The following is an 18,361-nucleotide window of genomic DNA, read 5'->3' on the forward strand; positions in this document are numbered from 1 at the left end:
TAAAGCTGAGAGGGAAAATCCAAAAACACACTGGGAAAGGTGGAGCAACCTTTTGTTTCTTAATCCTTGGAGAAAACCAAAGAGGCTAAGTGAGTTAAAAAATGATCAAAAGGCACCAACTTTCTCCTTCCTTCCTTTGCTAGATTCCAAAACCTATGTATTGGAAGAGATGAAATATACTGAAAGCCGGCACCGTGGCTCACTAGGCTAATCCTCCGCCTTGCGGCGCCGGCACACCGGGTTCTAGTCCCAGTCGGGGTGCCGGATTCTGTCCCAGTTGCCCCTCTTCCAGGCCAGCTCTCTGCTGTGGCCAGGGAGTGCAGTGGAGGATGGCTCAAGTTCTTGGGCCCTGCACCCCATGGGAGACCAGGAGAAGTACCTGGCTCCTGCCATCGGATCAGCGCGGTGCGCCGGCCGCGGCAGCCATTGGAGGGTGAACCAATGGCAAAGGAAGACCTTTCTCTCTGTCTCTCTCTCTCACTGTCCACTCTGCCTGTAAAAAAAAATTAAAAAAATAAAACATAAATAAAAAAAGAAATATACTGAAAGACAAAGGAAAAAAAAGAAAAAGACAAGGGAGAAAAAAAGAAGGCAGCTACTGAGCTCATGGATTAGTGAAGGAATAGCCCGCATTTTGAGGGACCTCCCATTCCACCAGGAATTGCTTGAGACTTGTAAGTTGACAGACAAGACCATGAAGTTGCAAAACATAGCACTGGAGCTGTTCAATCAAGGCTCACAACTTTGCAAACTATCATCTTGCTATGTGAACAGCCCGATGAGAAGGAGTACTTACAATAAATGGAGTTCAGCGCCACAGTAAATTAAAATCTAGAGCCAAGCTAATATGACATGTTTAATAATATGCATCATTATGGTGGTGCTTGAAAATTAAGAGTAAATGGGAAGCAGTTCACTCATGATTTTAATTAGCACCTTCCACAGTCTAATCAAGGCTGTCGAGGTTCCACTGGGAAGGGAGGGAGGTGAAATATGGCTGAGCAGCCTCCTGTGCTAGGACCCTTCTGAGAAGGCTTCCAATTCCAGGACCCTGGGGTCCACAGCAATAGACAGTTCCCTGGGTCCAGTGGGGGCACCCTAGGGCCAACGCACAGAGTGGATACTGGGGTCTGGTCTTTACTGGGCTATCCCCTACACATCTGGGTCAATTCACTCCATGATTTGGATTTCAGCCCCAAATATCATTCTGGATGCATTTACTCACTTAACCCTGACACTGGTGCATGAAGTAGTACTGAACTTCTGAATGGGACTTTAACGCACGCAGGCCTATGTGGTTTCTCTCATACAGCCACCTCTGCTCTCAGGTCAGGCTGGAACCTTGATAAATGGTGGAGCCAGCTAGAGCAGGAGGGGCTGAGACGCAGGTGCAGTGCAAGTGCAGATGCGTGCAGAGTGTGTCACTTAGGGATTTAGGTGACAAGAAGTGCCCCAAGGTGATGCACTCTTTATCTAGAGAGTCCAAGGGAGGGAGAAGTCCCAAGAGGTAGACAAGTGGGCAGAACAGTGACAGAGTCTGGGAGATTCATACCAGGTACAGATCCAGGCAGGCTGGGTCCAAAAATGTGTGAATATTTTTAGAACCAAAATGGAGTCACTTTTGTCATGCTCTAAAAAAAATTCGTAATAAATAAAGCTGGGAAGTTATAAAGGAGGAATCTCAAACGTATGTGCCTGATTACAGGAAATATTCATGAAAGACTTCCAGAACCACAACCTTGCAAAAAGGCCATTGCAATCTTACACACACACACACACACACACACACACACACACACGATTCTGAAAGGACATCAACCCAACATCTGCTTAAATTTGGGCCAAAATCACCCAGCAGCCAAGGGTTATTATATGAAAATAATGAATGTATGAAAATAATGAGTGAATGCTCATTTTGTCTTTAAATACTTCCCCTTGCTCCAACCTCTTGAATACACTCAGAGCTACGACAGCACAGGTTTTCCCATTGCAGCCTCTGCTATTCCCAAATGTACTTGTTGATCTTTGGAGAATCCCTCTCCACTTGCTGTTTAGGTTGACAAAGACCTCCCTCAAGACTATGCCAGGACACCAGACAGGGACTTCCAGCCAGGTGGAGCAGCAAGCACTCTGATCACTCCTAGGGGACCTGGGGTACCCGGTCAGATCAAGGAGAGATTCAGGTATTGGGAAGCAGGTACAAGGTCAGTCTCAAGCAAGACTAATCAACTGCTACCAATCTGGTACGAAAACTCAGCAGCTTAGTTCTCCCTCAGCAAGGAGGAGCCCCCTGCACTTGGAGCAGGATTAAGGTGGCACCTACGTGAGAACTGGAGCCCTAGAGTGGAATCATCACACCTGTGTTTGTCCAACTCCTTGTTCTTGGCATTGTGATGAAGGCAGATTTCTCTATCACAGACACGTATCGAATGTGTTTGACCTTGAACTTTAAATGACATTCCTTTTTCTTTCATCTAGATCTCAGACTTTGCACTAAGCTTAATAATTTACTCTGGAAGAGGTCCTTGAGACTCAACACTTCAGAAGTTGCCTAGATACTGGGTTTGTTCGCCAGTTTTCCTGTGTGTTCTCTGACCACCTCTTTGGATTTCTTTCAGTCCAGGACATCCTCTGCTTTAGAAGAGACTTGATTGGTAGAAATCCCCAGTAACTGGCAAAAGTTACTTTGGAGTATTTTCTCCAACAAAAAACAGTGTGACCTACTACATCCCTCTTCAACATTAAGTTTTGCTGCCTGTTTTATTTTATGAAAGTGGACTATATGATGTGGTTTTAAATAAAGTATGGACCACATAATCAGAAAATAACAACCTAAAAATAAAGCCCAAATGATGACTGTTTCAGGTAACTGTACAAAGCAAATGCTAATTTTTACGTGATTAAACCTAACTTAAGAGGCCGGCACTGTGGCTCACTTGGTTAATCCTCCGCCTGCGGCACTGGCATCCCATATGGGCTCCAGGTTCTAGTCCTAGCTGCTCCTCTTCCAGTCAAGCTCTTTGCTGTGGTCCAGGAGGGCAGTGGAGGATGGCCCAGGTGCTTGGGCCCCTGCACTGCATGGGAGACCAGGAAGAAGCACCTGGCTCCTGGCTACGGATCAGCCCAGCACCAGCCATAGCAGCCATTTGGGGAGTGAACCAATGGAAGGAAGACCTTTCTTTCTCACTGTCTGTAACTCTGAGAAATAAATTTTTTTTAATTTAAACCTAACTTAAAATGAAAATTTATTTTTTAAAGACTTTATTTGAAAGACAGAGTTACAGAGAGAGGTAGAGACAGAAAGGTCTTCCATCTGCTGGTTCACTCCCCAGATGGCCACAATGGCCAGAGCTGTGCCAATCCAAAGCCAGGAGCCAGGAGCTTCTTCTGGGTCTCCCACATGGGTGCAGGGGCCCAAGGACTTGGGCCATCTTCTGCTGCTTTCCCAGGCCATAGCAGAGAGCTGGATTGGAAGAGGAGCAGCCGGGACTATGAACCAGCACCCATATGGGATGCCGGCGCTCCAGGCCAGGGCTTTAACCCACTGTGCCACAGCGCAGGCCCTGAGAATTTATTTTTAAAAAGCTAAAACTATCAGAAAAGAATGCTTATAGAAATGAATCACAAGATGCTGCCTCAGGCCTCGAATCAGGGAGCCCCACACAGCTGACTTTAGGGGTGTTTAGGGTATCAGTGGGTCTTGTACTTCGTGTTGCCACCATTTTCCAAGCAGAGACTCTCCTAGTTGTGACCTTCGCCCACTCCAAACACAGGGACATCACTTTCTATTCATTTATTTTATTTGGAAGGCAGAGAGAAAGAGATCCAGATCCAGATCCCATCTGTTGTTTCACTCCCCCAGTGTCTACCATGGCCATGGCCAGAACCTGCAACTGGAAACAGTTCAGCTCTCACTTGGGTGATGGGAACCCGGATATTTGAGCCATCACTGCTACCTCCCAGGAAGCTGGAACTGGGAGCCGAGAGTCAAACCCCAGCATCCCTATGGGACGTAAGTGACCCCAGTGCCCCCTTCATTGCCAGGCCACATGCCGCAGTCCCCATTCCCCTTTAGTCTAGCATCTGAGTGCTTACTCTATGCCCCGCCCTGCTCGAAGGACTTTTTAGTAGCACTTAATCCTCTCAACAAGGTGAGGTAGGCGAGTTTCACAGATGGGGAGACCAAAGCAGAGACATCAATTTGCCCAAGGTCACACAGATGCACACTGATGTAGGTGAGGAGATATTAATTTTTTATTCCAGGCTTTTATCGTGCACAAATGTGCTAAGTGCTGACACAAATAAGGTGCACACATGAGCATGGGTTGCCTCACAGAGAAATGCCTGTCGTGAGTGGGCAATGGGCCAGAAGGTTTGCCCAAAAGGAAAAGGGGGGTGGTGGGGGAGGGGAGGAAACACCTAGCAGAAAGGAGTGGGGGTGGAGACACAGAAAGAAGGCCTGCAGCCCCTCCACCCTGGAGGAGTCCCCCTCCCAGTTGTTGGTCTCCTGTGAGGTTAGTGCCTCTCCAGGCGCAAAGCCACCTGGGAATTATGTGGCACCTCCACAGTTCCAGGTGGAGCTCAATATCCATGTTTTCATGGCATTCACCTCTTAGGTCCCAGGCGAATCAGATGCATTCTGGGAAAGGGGCGTTTGGATTGACAAGGATAGAATTACACACGGGGGCTTGCCAGTTGCAGCTCAGCAACCCTAAACTGCCTGCCTATTGAACCCACATAGACACGACTGAGCTGGGGATCTTTGACAGCTCAGCTGCAGAGCCAGGATGCTTAACTGCATTTAACACGGTTGGCGTTTAAGCAGGGCTCCACATCCTGGCTGTTGAAGGCATCTGGGGAGTGAACCAGCGGATGGCCTCTCTTTGTATATGCGTGTCTGTGTCTCTCTGCCTCTCAAATAAATAAAAAAAAACTGAAAAATAAAAAGGGCTATAGAAAAGGATCAGAGACAGAACTGAGAGGTGGAGCAGAGCTTGGGGACAGTTAGCGGGAGAGGAAGTGCTCTCTCCCTGAGGCAGCCTCCCCCTGGCAAATGAGAATCAAGCCCCCACCCCTCCGAGCCTGCGCCCCCCACTCCCTCCCCTGTTCTTTTCCACAGCACCTACCAGCCACACCCCAGAGACTGCCCTTGTGTGTTGTGCTGGCGAGTGATCCCAGCCTCCTTAAAGAAGGCTCCAATGCTCAGAGCAAGCCTCTTGCCTGCTTTTGTTTCCCAAGCGTCTCTCTAGGACCGTACCTGGCCCAGGTAGGTGTCGTGGGAAGCACCCGGTTGAGTCCGTGGTCACGGATGGCGAGAACTCAAAGCAGAACTCCGAGCGGGGGGGGCGGGGGGGGTGAGCAGCGGGCAAGCAGGTCCGTAGAGTCTGACCCCCGGGGGGAGTCGAGGCAGACAGCTGCAGGCTAGAGCTTTTCCATCACTAGCGAGTTCCTTATTGCTGGGGATTTTCACTAGGGACTTTCTAATTGCCAGGGGTGCAGGTGGCCTCCACCGTAGGCACTCAACATTTGTCAAATAAGTTAATAATCCCTGCCACCTAATGAGATACCTGGGAACATTAAAGAAAAAAAAAAAAGCCCTCATTGGGCCCAGGTGTTGCAGCGCAGTGGGTTAAGCTGCTGCCTGGGGTGCCCACATCCCATGTTGGAGGGCTGGTTGGAGTTCTGGTTACTCAGCTTCGAATCCAGTTTCCTGCTGGTGATCCAGGGAAGGCAACACAAGTGCCTGGGTCTCTGCCATCCACATGGGAGGCCTGGATATTATTCCAAACTCCTGATGGCAGCGTGGCCCAGCCCCGGCTACGGTGGCCATCTGGGGAGTAAGCCAGCAGATGAAAGATTGATCTGTTCCTCTCCCGTTGTCTTTTACCTAAGTAAAATGTTTTTAAAAAAGAAAGTCTTCAAATTTATAATACAAAATAGTGTTTATGAGTTGGTAAAGGATGTTAGGGAGACAAAGCAGACCCCTGAGGGTGTTACTGGGCTCCGTGAGAATTTCAACACTCCAAAACATTGCTCCCAGGATAGGGGCTGCCCTGAAACCGAGGTGACACACCTCTTACCGGGATCACACGTCAGACAAGGCCAGACAAAAAGGCACCCCAGGAATGAGACAGCTATGGGAAGGGTGCTGGTTTCACTTTCCTTTTTCTTCCCAAGTTTATTATTTCTCTCTGCCTTGTTTAATATCCCCTTTGATCCACTTTGTTTAGCTGCACACTCAGACACTTCATTCTAGTGGAGTCTTGTGTAATTCCTGAGGGTCTTGCCGGGACTGGAGGCAAATCGCAGTGACTTAGCTATGAGTCACCTCTGGGTGCTGAACAAGGAATACTGGAGGGAAATCCAACATCAGTGTCGATCGTCAACCCAGGGAGCCCAGGCTCTGGGGCCTGCAGCTGCAGCCTCTGCTCCACCCCCCCACCCCCCCAGCTCTCGCCCACGATCCCCGTCATTGAGGTCAGTCGGAACCCCTACAAAGCCTGGAAGCGGTCTCTACCTTTCCACCTGGACCAACCCACGGTGGGGCTGCCCAGAAGCACAGAATTCTTTCGTCAGTGGCATGAAGGCTGCCACCAAGGGCTGTTCTCCGTGCATTTCTGTGCTCTGCCCAGGACCTGTGTTCTCAGTGACACTTTGCATTGGGCACTCAAGACATGGAGTGTCACACTGTCACAGCAATGGTAGATAAGGGGTTATGTGGAGCTTCAGAATTGTCCTGGAGATTAACAGGGAGGGATGGTTTCACGATATTATTTTTAACACTAATCGTAACAAAGTTAAGGGAGCTGGCTTGCTAGGTTCCCAGAAGCACGCAGCGTTGGCATCCATTCCATCCTCACAATGTCTCACGAGCAAAGTGCTGCTATTGTCCTTACTTACAGGTGTGGAAAACAGAGAGGCTGAGAATGCTGTGCAGAAGGTAGCAGCTTCAAGACTTGGACCCAGGGCCCTGGCCGCAGACCCCTGCTCACAGTCACAACTCGGCTTTGCCCTTCTGTGTTATATGTTTGTATAACAAAAATGTTTGTAACAAAAATACCTGCCAAATCCAGTTCTGAGTGCTTTACAGATTCTCTTGTTAAATCACCGTAAAAGGACTACAAGGTGGCCCTTGTCAAACTGAAAAAGCCAGACAAACCTAGACTGAGGGACCCAGCCATATCCTCAAGACTGTCAGGGTCATGGAAATTAAGAGGCAGAGAAACTGTCACAGACCACAGGAGACTGGAAAGGCAAAGGCAGGCAACACAATTCCCTGGTTTGCATCCTGGGACACAAAGACGAAGCAAGAGAGAAACTGGGGCAGAATCCAAAGTCTGGAGTTTAATTAACAGTAAATTACTGATGTCAGTTTCTTGGAGGTTTTTAATTTTTCATTTATTTGAGAAGCAGAGAGACAGGTAAACAGAGCTCCCCACGGCTGCTTCATCTGCCAAGATGTTTGCAAGAGCCAGGGCTGGATGAAGCTGAAGCCTAGAGCCAGGAACTCAGTCCAGGATCTCCAGGTTACAGAAACCCAGTTGAGCTTGAGCCATCACTGCTGCCTCCCAGGTCTGCATTAGCAGGAAGCTGGAATCAGGAGCTGGAGCTGGGAATCAAACCCAGGCACTCTGATACGCGATGTAGACACCTTAACAGGTAGGCTAAGCACCTGCCCCCAGTGTCTTTGTTTTGACAAATGTAACATGAAAAGATACTAACAATGGGGAAATCTGAGCAAGGGCTATATAGGAAAACTCCCTACTAGCTTTAACATTTTTCTGTACATCTAAAATTACTACAAAAATGTTAAGAAAAAAACTCTATGAGGTAGATACTGTAGCTATTACACAGGAGAACTGCAGATTAGTAAGGTTGATTTATCCATAGTCTCAAGGCTATAGAAGGAGTCATCCCAACAAGCCACTATAACAATTGAAACAAAATGGCCTGGGACGTTTTTGTCATATCCTGTGGGCCATGATAGCCCGATCATTCCCAGTAGAGCCTGGGTCTACCTTTGTCCCATTTTTCCTGACCCAGAGGCAGTATTTTACTTTTATTGAATGTTTACTTGCTTTATTTTATTTAATCTGCAAAACAACTGGACAAGGTATCATTACCTTTTATAGACAAGGAAACAAAGGTTTGGCGAGGTTCAGTAACTTGCTCAAGGTCATATGGTAACTACCTGGAGCTTGAATTTGGAGTCCACATCTACCTAAAACTAGGAGTGGCATAACCACTCCTAAGTACTCACATTCTGCCCCACCTCCATACCACCTCCTCCTTTTGTGGCCTTAATTCTAACAAAATTTCCTACTAATTATAGATAACAAATGTCTGTTATAATGAATGGAAACCTTCTTAGGCCTCTTCATGTAAAATAAGTCTGCCATCAGGAAACAACCTCATGCCTAATAAACCTACAGTCAGGCACCCTGGAATGATGTTTTGGTCAACCATGGTCGCCCATGTGATGGTGACCCCATGAGATTGTATCACCTAGTGACACTGGCTGTCTTAGCTTATGATGGTCACACGATGACAATATGCATTGCAACTCATTTCTCTGAAAACATTCCCAACATTAACACACAAGTATACTCCTAGCATCTTCAGTTATGTTTTTTTAAACATTTTTAATTCCACGTTTCCATGAACTTTAAACAATTTACTCATTTTCACTTCATTTCAAAGAAACAGAGATCTTCCATTTGCTGATTCACTTCCAAAATACCTGCAACAGCTGGGGATAGACCCAGCTGAAGCCAGGAGCCAAGAACTCAGTTAGGGTCTCCCTTGTGGGGGCCAACGAGCCAACTAGCTGAGCCATCGTCTGCTGCCTCTCAGGGACTGCATTAGCAGAAGGCTGGAATAGGAAGCAGAGGCGCGACTTGACTCCAGACACTCGGACATGAAGTGCAGGCATCCAAAGCAGCATCTGAACTGCTGTGCCCAGTGCCACGCTAGGCAAACATCTTCTCAGTTTTCTAACAAAGTTGAGATTTTCACTGCAGTGAGCTGTTGGCTGTTCTTCCCCATGCAGCAAACATGCGAGTTGTCAAAGAAGTTAAGGACACATATATGCTGTCTTTGTGTTACCGAGATAGATAGCCCACAGCTTTGTTTCCAAGTCCCACGTTTATTTTGTAAAACACGCAGTTGAAACACAATCTCTTGACTCCATTAGCCCAGTGTTTTGCGAGGGAAAATTCTTTGTAGTTCTATATTGCTTTTTAAATTCAAAAGGCTCAAGAGCCCTCAAAGACTTAGGATCATTCCTTTCTTAAAAACATCCTCCCTTCTATTAATTTGTAAGCAATAGGAGGGTTATAAAAAGTAATTTCTTCAGCTTTTCAATTTTTCATTTCTAAGGGAACTACTGAAAAAATGTCCTTATTTATGTCACAGAAAATTGTCAGCTTGCAGTCATGCTACAAAGGTACTTCAAAAAGTTCATGGTCGGGGAGGAAAGCGGGGACCGGCCTATGACACTGGTGTTCCATATACCACTGGTTCTAGTCCCTGCTGCTTCATTACCCACCCAGCTCCCTGCTAAAGTACCTGGGAAAGCAGTGCAACATTGCCCAAGTCCTTAGGCCCCTGAACCCATGTGAGAGACCTGGAGGGAGATCCAGGCTTCTGGCTTCAACCTGGTCCAGCTCCAGCTGTCACAGCCATTTGGGGAATGAATCAGCAGACGTAAGATCTCTAACTCTGCCTTTCAAATAAACAAAATTTTTTTTTAAAAATTTCATGGGAAATGGGTACATTTAAAAGATAAGTATATTTTGGTACAAAAGAAACAAATCCATACGCAGTTTCATAGTATGCATTTCCTTTTTGAAGACGCCTTGTATGCATGGATTTTGAATTTTTTGGGTTCAAAGTAAGCTTCTTTTAAATTCCATTTCCATAAACTTTTATTTATTTATTTATTTGACAGGCAGAGTGGACAGTGAGAGAGAGAGACAGAGAGAAAGGTCTTCCTTTGCCGTTGGTTCACCCTCCAATGGCCGCCGCGGCCGGCGCGCTGCGGCCAGCGCACCGCGCTGATCTGATGGCAGGAGCCAGGTACCATGCAGGTGCAGGGCCCAAGCACTTGGGCCATCCTCCACTGCACTCCCTGGCCACAGCAGAGAGCTGGCCTGGAAGAGGGGCAACCGGGACAGAATCTGACGCCCCGACCGGGACTAGAACCCGGTGTGCCGGCACTGCAAGGTGGAGGATTAGCCTAGTGAGCCGCGGCGCCGGCCCCATTTCCATAAACTTATTAAGTACTTTCTAATTTCCTTGCAGTTGAAGTTCAGGAAAGTATAGTACTTACTTCCTCCAGCTACCAAGTCAAACAGTTAAGTTCTTGGTCAGGGGATCTGAAGGGTTAAACGTGATCCTGTGAGGCAGTAAAGAACCTCAGTAAAGTGGTGACCTTTGGCCTTCCCTCCCACAGGTCTAATTGCTCCCAGTGCTGGACTAGGCCTGGCCCTAGGGACAGACACCTGCCATTCATGAGCTCAGCTGGAGCTGAGGTTAATGAAGCTGGTAAGCCCAGCCACCAGGTGAGAAGCAAAAGCAGGGGCAGAAATAGATGTTAGGAGTTCGCTGTGAATCAGTCTTTATACTGAAACTGTTCTAGTTTTCTTTGCAAGGAGAAAAGGGGTCTATTTTTTGGTAGTTCTGATTGATAACAATAATGCCACATGGCTTTAAAAAATTCATGGAAAATGGAATTAGAAGATCAGCTGGGGTGGGCCTTTGGCACAGCGATTAAGTAGCTGCTCAAGACACCAGCTCCTCTGCTTCAAATCCAGCTTCCTGCTGAGTCACACCCTCAGTGGCAGCAGATGGTGGCCCAAGCACTTGAGTCTCTGTCACCCACCTGGAAGACCCAAATGGAGTCTCAGGCTCCTGGCTTCAGCCTGGCCCAGCCCTGGTTGTAACCATATAGGGCCTGAACCAATGAATTTAAGATCTCGGACTTTGTTTTGATGCAAAAAAGCTTTTGAAATCCATGTTTTTGAACAGACTTTTTGAAAACCCCTGTACTGGAAACAGCTAACATCTGTAAAACACCTGAATATACAGGTAGTTTGCTAAATGATTTTGCTCAAAGATTTCATTCCAAATCAGTTGCTGCTACTTATCTGCATTTGACAGGTGAAGAAATATATCGAGAGTGAGAGCGTGAACTCTCCTACCCACTGATTTACTCCCCAAATGCCTGCAATGGCCAGATCTGAGTTTGGTCAAAGCTGGGTATCAGAACTCAATCCAGGTCTCCCACATGAATGGCAGAGGCCCAGTTATTTGAGCTGGGTATCGAAGCCAGGAGCCAAGTGTCAAACCCAGCCATTCTGCTATGGAACTCAAGCATCCTAAGTGCAAGGCTAAATACTTGCTCCAAAGCAATGATTTTTAAAACTGTTTTTACAGCTCTCAGAGGGAAGCAAGGCAGGAGCCAGGGGAAAGAGTCGAGCCCCCAACTCCCTGCTCCTAATGTAACAGTAGTTCTGCTGCCTGGGCTTTAGTGGAAGCTCCTGGAAAGCAGCAGTGCCATGGTTAGTTCGGTGTCAGTTTGCCTGGGCTCTCAGACCCGGGTATCTGATCCAACAGGAACCTAGGTGTTGCTGGAAAGGTAGACTTTAAGTAGATGACCCTCAGCAATGTACCTGGCCCCATCCAGTGATTAGAAGCCCTCAGGAGTGAAAACGGAACTTCTCCAGAGAGGAAATGCTGCCGAGACAGCAGCATCAGCTCCTGCAAGAGTTCCCAGTCTCCCCTCCAGGTCTTGAACTTGCAGCTCCCAGTCCCACGAGGCCATTCTCAGTCGGTCCTCCTACCCATCTTTATCCTGTTGCTTCTGTGTCTGGGTAGCCCTGACTGGCGTGTGGCCTCAGGGAAATTTCTGCAGCCTTGAGACTCAAAGTGTGGCCTGCAGACCGGCAGCAGCCACAGCAGCTGGAGCCGGTTAGAAAGGCAGACGAACGCTCAAGCCTCAGATGTACTCAATTATAAACTGCTTTTTTAACAAGGTCCCCAGATGATCCCTAAGCATGCTGAAGTAAAAGAATGGTTTACTGCAACATAAAGAAAGGAGACTATGATCCTCCACCCAAACAGAATCCCCAAGCCCTGCAACCTTGAGGACGGCTGTTAGGGTTTGGATAATGGCTTGGGTGTCCCCAAAAGTCTTATATTAATGGGGAATGGATTAGGGGTGCAGACTTGATTATGGCAACTAGGTGGGGAGCCCAGGGGGAGGTATAGGTCTTTAGGGCATACCCTCAGAAGGTAGTTAAGGTAGTTCTCATGAGAAGGTTGATTGGATTTTACTTTTTGATGGAGTTTTTTTTTGTTTTGTTTTGTTTTTTTTAGGAGGCTCCTTTTCACTGATTCACCTCCCAAATGCCTGCAATGGCCTGGGCCAAAACTCAATCCAGGCCTCCACATGGGTGTCATGGACCTAAACACTTAAGCTATCACCTGCCACCCCCCACACTCCAGGGTACACATTAGCAGGAAGCCGAAATTGGGACTGGACTCAAACCCAGGCACTCCAACATGGGATTTGGGTATCCACGCTGACAGTCTAAACCCTAGATCAAATGCCCACCCCAGAGGGGGTTGATTTTAAGGGCTGAGTTGGGTCTACCTGCTATCTTTGTTTCCTGGCTTGCTATGTGGTCCTCTCTCTAAAGTGTTCTGTCATCCACCACCCTCATCAGCCGCCAGACTGACCCTGGGATTATGAACCTCCAAATCCAGGAGCTAAACTTGACCTTTTCCCTTGTGAGTTAACTTCTCCCAGATATCTTCATTAAGGCAATGAAAAGCGAACCAACAAAGAAAATCCACTCTGGACTTCTGAAAAGGACACTAAAACACCAGCCTTAGGAGTTGGCATTGTGACACAGCGGGTTAAACTGTGATGCCAGCAGCCCAGACAGACACTGGTTTGTGTTCCTGCTGCTCCACTTCCAACCCAGCTCCCAACTAAAGTACTTGGGAAAGCAGCAGAGAATGGCCCAAGCACTTGGGCCCCTGCCATCCACGTGGGAGACCTGGAAGAAGCTCCTGGCTTCAGCCTGGCCCTGCCCCAGCCATTGCAGCCATTTGAGGAGTGAACCAGCGGAGAGATCTGTCTTTCCCTAACTCTTTCAATAAATAAGATCTTTAAAGGAAAAGGAGAAAAAAAAAAGCTTGCCCCCCCCTGGAACTTGAGCGCCCCCTGGCTGCCTGTATCATGAACTTGCTGTGAAGACTAGACCACCAACGTGGTCATCAACCCAGAAGCAGGCCTGTTGGCTTCTTTCAAAGAAACCTTGTCAGGTCTGTGTTTACACCCCATTTCTCATCCTTTCTTAAGGAAATCAAGCATACCTTCATTCCTCTTAATCAGTGGGGAAATCAAGGCGAAGCCGGGAGAAGGGTCACCTGATATCCAGTTGCCTTGTAAAATAACTGTCTGAAGGCATAAGCCAGCCCCAACCTCGGGTGGAATTCATGAGCTAGAATAGTACTTCGCAATTTCTTTCCTTTGACTAAGCCCCTGCCTGTCTCCTATCAAGCTTTGTGCTCCACCGCCGTGTACTGCCGGAGAAAAGAACGAGATGATTTCTTTAACTGCTGCTGCTTAGCTCATTTGTCCACCAAGGAGGACCTGGCGCACCTGACAAATGCTTTGTTATTCTCTGCAGCTGGGATTTACAGCGTCAGCAAGTGCAGCAATCACCACCTGCGCTGGAGAATGTAACCCAGAATTATTTAAATCCTTCCATGCTTCTGCAAGAACCATTTTCTTAATTTACTTTATATTCCAAACAGACTCATGGGAAGTCATTTCCTTTCCCAAGAGTCAAAACAAATGAGTCTTCTGGTAGGAGACGTAAGCAACTTTGAGCTCAGGTGTCTCAGCAATTCTCAAAGTGAGAACATGCAGAAAATTCCTGTTGGTGGACAAAGCCACCACCCCCACCCCGTATTCTGAGGGTAGCAGGAAAACAGGAAGAAAACCAGCCCTAATCCAGGTTGAATGCAGAGTTCCCAGGGCAGGAGTATAGGGGAGGCGGGGGCCTTCTTCCCTCAATGGCTTAGCAGCTGGAGAACCCACTGGGTTTGCCCAAGCATTGATGGTTCTCAACTGGAGGACACACACAGCAAAACCTACACTTTCTGAAACTAGCCCAAGCTTGGAGATTTTGGTTCAGTCAGCCTTGAGTAGGTCACTGTGATTCTGATCGAGTCCTCATCTTGCTTAGGTCCCTTTCCTTTAGTTTGACTTGAATGGCAGATTTAGAGAAAGAGGTCTTCCGTTCACTAGTTTGCTCCCCAAATGGCCATAACAGCAGAGCTGGGCCAGGCCAAAGCCAGAAGCCCAGAACTCCATCTGGTCTCTCACATGAGCAGCAGGGACTCAAGCACTTTGCCACTCTCTGCTGCTTTCCCAGGCACATTAGCCAGGACTCAAACCGGTGCCCATATGGGATGCTGGCATCTCAGACAGCAGCTTAACACACTGTGCCACACCCCACCCCCATCCCTTGCCTTTAAGTCTTTTTTCATTTGAAAGAGAGGATGAGCCAGAAACCAACAGACAAAAATGGATCTTCCATCTGCTGGTTTACTCTCCAAATGACCACAAGAACCAGGGCTGGGCCAAGCTGAAGCCAAGAGCCCAGAATTCGAACCTGATCCATCATGGAATGCAAGCATCCCAAGCACAATCCTAAAGGCTGGCCCAACATCGCTCCCCCTTATAGAAAGGTGCTACTTTGGCTGTACATTAGAATCAGCTGGAGTTGATGAGCAGTGTTGAGATAGGGCAGGTTAAGCCACCACCTTCAACCTCCGAATCCTAGATTGGTGTGTCGCTTCAAGTCCAGGCTGCTCTGCCTTTAAGGTTTTCTTTTTCTTTTTAAGATTCATTTATTTATTTGAAAGACAGAATTAGAGGAAGAGGCTGAGAGAGAGGGAGAGAAAGGAAGATACTTCCACTGGCTTACTCCCCAAATGGCTGCAATGACTAGAGCTGGGCCAGTCAAAGCCATGAGCCTTCCACTGCTTTCCCAGGCCACAGCAGAGTTGTATCAGGAGTGGAGCAGCAGGGACTCGAACCAGCGCCCATATGGATGCTGGCACTATAGGCAGCGGCTTTACCCACTGCACCACAGTGCCAGCCCCTGCTCTGCTTCTGATTCAGCTCCCTGCTAATGCTTCTGGGAAGGCAGCAGAAGATGGTCCAAGTGCTTGGGCCCCTGCACCCACATGGGAGACTGGACGGAGTTCCTACCTCTTGGCTTCGAGTTGGCCCAGCTCTGGCTCTCATGTCCATTTGGAGAGTTAACCAGCAGATGGAAGATCCCTTTCTGTCTCTCCCTCTTTCTGTTTCTCTGCCTTTTAAATAAATAAATAAATGTTTAAAATTAAAAATAAAAAGAATCCTACTGGCCAGATTGTGGCCGACTCCCTGGGAGTGAGTCCAGGCATGTGGCTGAGTAAAGCTTCCGGGTGATTCCAATGAGTAGCCAAGATGGAAAACCACTGTGCCAGGAACTCTTTAAATCAGGGCTTTCAAACCCAAGCGTGTGAACACTGGGGCTCGGATACAATGTGGGTTCGGAGTCAGCAGGTCTGGGTGGAGCCTGAGATTCTGCATTCCTTAGAAGCCTCTGAGTGACATCAATGCTACTGGTCCATGGGCCACACTTTGAAGAGAAAAATGTTAAATGACCCTTTTTCTTATTTTTTGACCCTATATCTTCATTTCTCATAGGTTGTTCTCCAAGACCTCATGTTAATAAATCTGAGATTAATTAAGATTGTAAGATAAAACATGAGACACAAAATTACATGTGAATTTTGGATAAACCAGTAATATCTTATAAGAATGTCCTAAACACTGCATGAGACATCCTTATATTAAAACATCCTATATTGTATATCTGAAATTCCACTTTAGGTGTTGTTTTTTTTTTTTTTTTTTGCTGAATATGGTGAATTTCTTGATTTCCCTGTTTTGTGGGGTGGTTTTGTATTTAGATTTATTTGCTTGAAAGGCAGAGCGACAGAGAGGGAGAGAGAGAGAGAGATCTTCCATACACTGGTTTACTCCTCAAATGCCCACAGCAGGCAGGAGTAGGCCAGACTGAAAGCCAAGGGCCAGGAGCTCCATCGAGTCTCCCACATGAGTGGCAGGAACCCGAGTACTTGGGCCGTCACCTGCTGCCCCTCAGCAGCAGGAAGGTGGATTAGAAGCACAGAGTAGCTGGGCTTGAATCAGGCACTCCAATATGGAATGCAGGCATCCCAAGCAGAGGCTTACCCCGCTGCACGCCAATGCCTGACTCTCTCTGCTTTGCCCTGATACCAAAGTATTCCTGGGCAGAAGTACTAAATATGAAATAGCCTTACATGGTATGGATTCCTGAGAACATGATGGTGTTATGAGCCTCTCCCTGGCAGGAAGCACACACAAGTGCCCAAGCCTAACATTGTGCAGTACTGCCTGCTACTTAAGCTAATTTGCGGATCCCCTGGTGGTCCATGGGCTCTGCTGAGAGCGCCCTGGTCACTCTCTGGCTCACTAGAGCAGGGGTGTTTCTCAGAGAGGTGTTTTGTGGAGCACTGGTTTCACAAGACAGCCACAAATTTTGCACAGGGAAAAAATGTTTTGTGGGAGAAAAAAATGAAAAAAATCTGGATTAAACAAAAGCAGATTTCTTTCTTGTGAAAGCTTGCACATGCTTAACATGCTATTAGCATTGTGCTTTGGCATTCTCCCAAAAGGAGATAAAGCACTAATTATTATTACTATTATTATTTTTCGCCTAATTTACATGGCCAAATATCTTTTTCCTTAAAGGGTAACTCTCAGGATGAGCGTTTTCTGAGACAGCTGTTAGAGTTTTACCTAATTAAATCTTCCTTGTTTTTCTTCTTAGCATTAAAGGAATAAATCTCCCTTATAGAAAATTTGTAAACCACAGAAAAAAATAAAATGTTGCTCATAATCTTGCCATGCAGAGATAGTCATTGTCCCTTCTACATTCTGCAGGCTGGTGGCCTAAGAAGTGAAAAGTAGGGTAGGCAATTGATTCCACAGTCAAGCTATTTGGGACACCTGCATCCTGTATCAGAGGGCCAGGATTCAAGTCATAGCTCTCGCTCTGATTCTAGTTTCCTGCTAATACATACAAAGGGAGACCGCAGGTGACGGCTCAGCTATTTTGGTCCCTGCCACTCACAGAAGAGACCCAGATTGAGTTTCAGGCTTCTGGCTTCAGCCTGGGCCAGCCCTGGTTGTTGCAGACAACCAGGGAGCAGAGGATAGAAGGTAGGCACATCTCTACCTTTCAAATTCATAAAACAAAAAAAAATATGTAAAGAACTGTTTTTAAAAAGAGGTGAAAATGTTTCATGACTAAAGTAGGATTTTTGAATTTAGGGAGGGAATTTTAATGGGCTAGGAGAGGTCAAAAATGCTGTTTGCATGTTAATAGCCAGAAGGAGTCATCAGGAGATAATTATCCTTGTTAGCTTCACCGTGTAGATGAGAGAACAGCGCACTAGGTTTGCAGATCTCTCTTGTAGTTGCTGAATTGCTGATGAGCACGCGGTCGTGACCCAGCCCACTTACCAGGGAGACGGCTCCATCGCCTCGGTTTCTGCTCTATCATTATTTTGTCTGTCATTTCATTTTGATCTCGAAGGCAAACAGCATGGCAGGGCAAGCAGTTAAGGGCTTGGCTTGCTCCAGTGAAACAGACTTCTGTTCCCTGCCATCCCAAAGACATAATGTGCTCACCATCTTCCAGAATCAGTGTTAGAAAAACACAGCTCACAGCTGTGTGTTTCCTGCGCACCTTCCCAGAGACTGTATCGGTGAAGCCCAGCAGTCCCCCCCCCCCCGCCCCCTCCCCCCGCCGGGGAGGGGCAGGAGCCTTGGTGTGTAGGATTGCCTCTTTTGTTTTTAACAGATAAAGCAAGACTGCAGAGATTAAGTGACTTACTCAGGCTGGTATGAAGCAGAGCTTGAACCAGAACTAACGCCTTATGACCCCACCTTCTGTGCTGTTGGCTACAACAGCCCAGACAACAAATTATGTGCCATGTTTGGTTTTCTAAAGACTTCAGTGGCTGTATGTTTTAGTGGAAAACATTATTTTTTTTTTTTTGAGGTAATAAGCATAAAAGGATTCCTTAAGCATGGAGTTGATTTCAAAAAGAATCTCTTGGCTGGCGCAGCAGCTCACTAGGCTAATCCTCCGCCTTGCGGCGCCGGCACACCAGGTTCTAGTCCCGGTTGGGGCAACGGATTCTGTCCCGGTTGCCCCTCTTCCAGGCCAGCTCTCTGCTGTGG

This window comes from Oryctolagus cuniculus, chromosome 11 (genome assembly GCF_964237555.1).
Source record: "Oryctolagus cuniculus chromosome 11, mOryCun1.1, whole genome shotgun sequence".
Classification (NCBI taxonomy): domain Eukaryota; kingdom Metazoa; phylum Chordata; class Mammalia; order Lagomorpha; family Leporidae; genus Oryctolagus; species Oryctolagus cuniculus.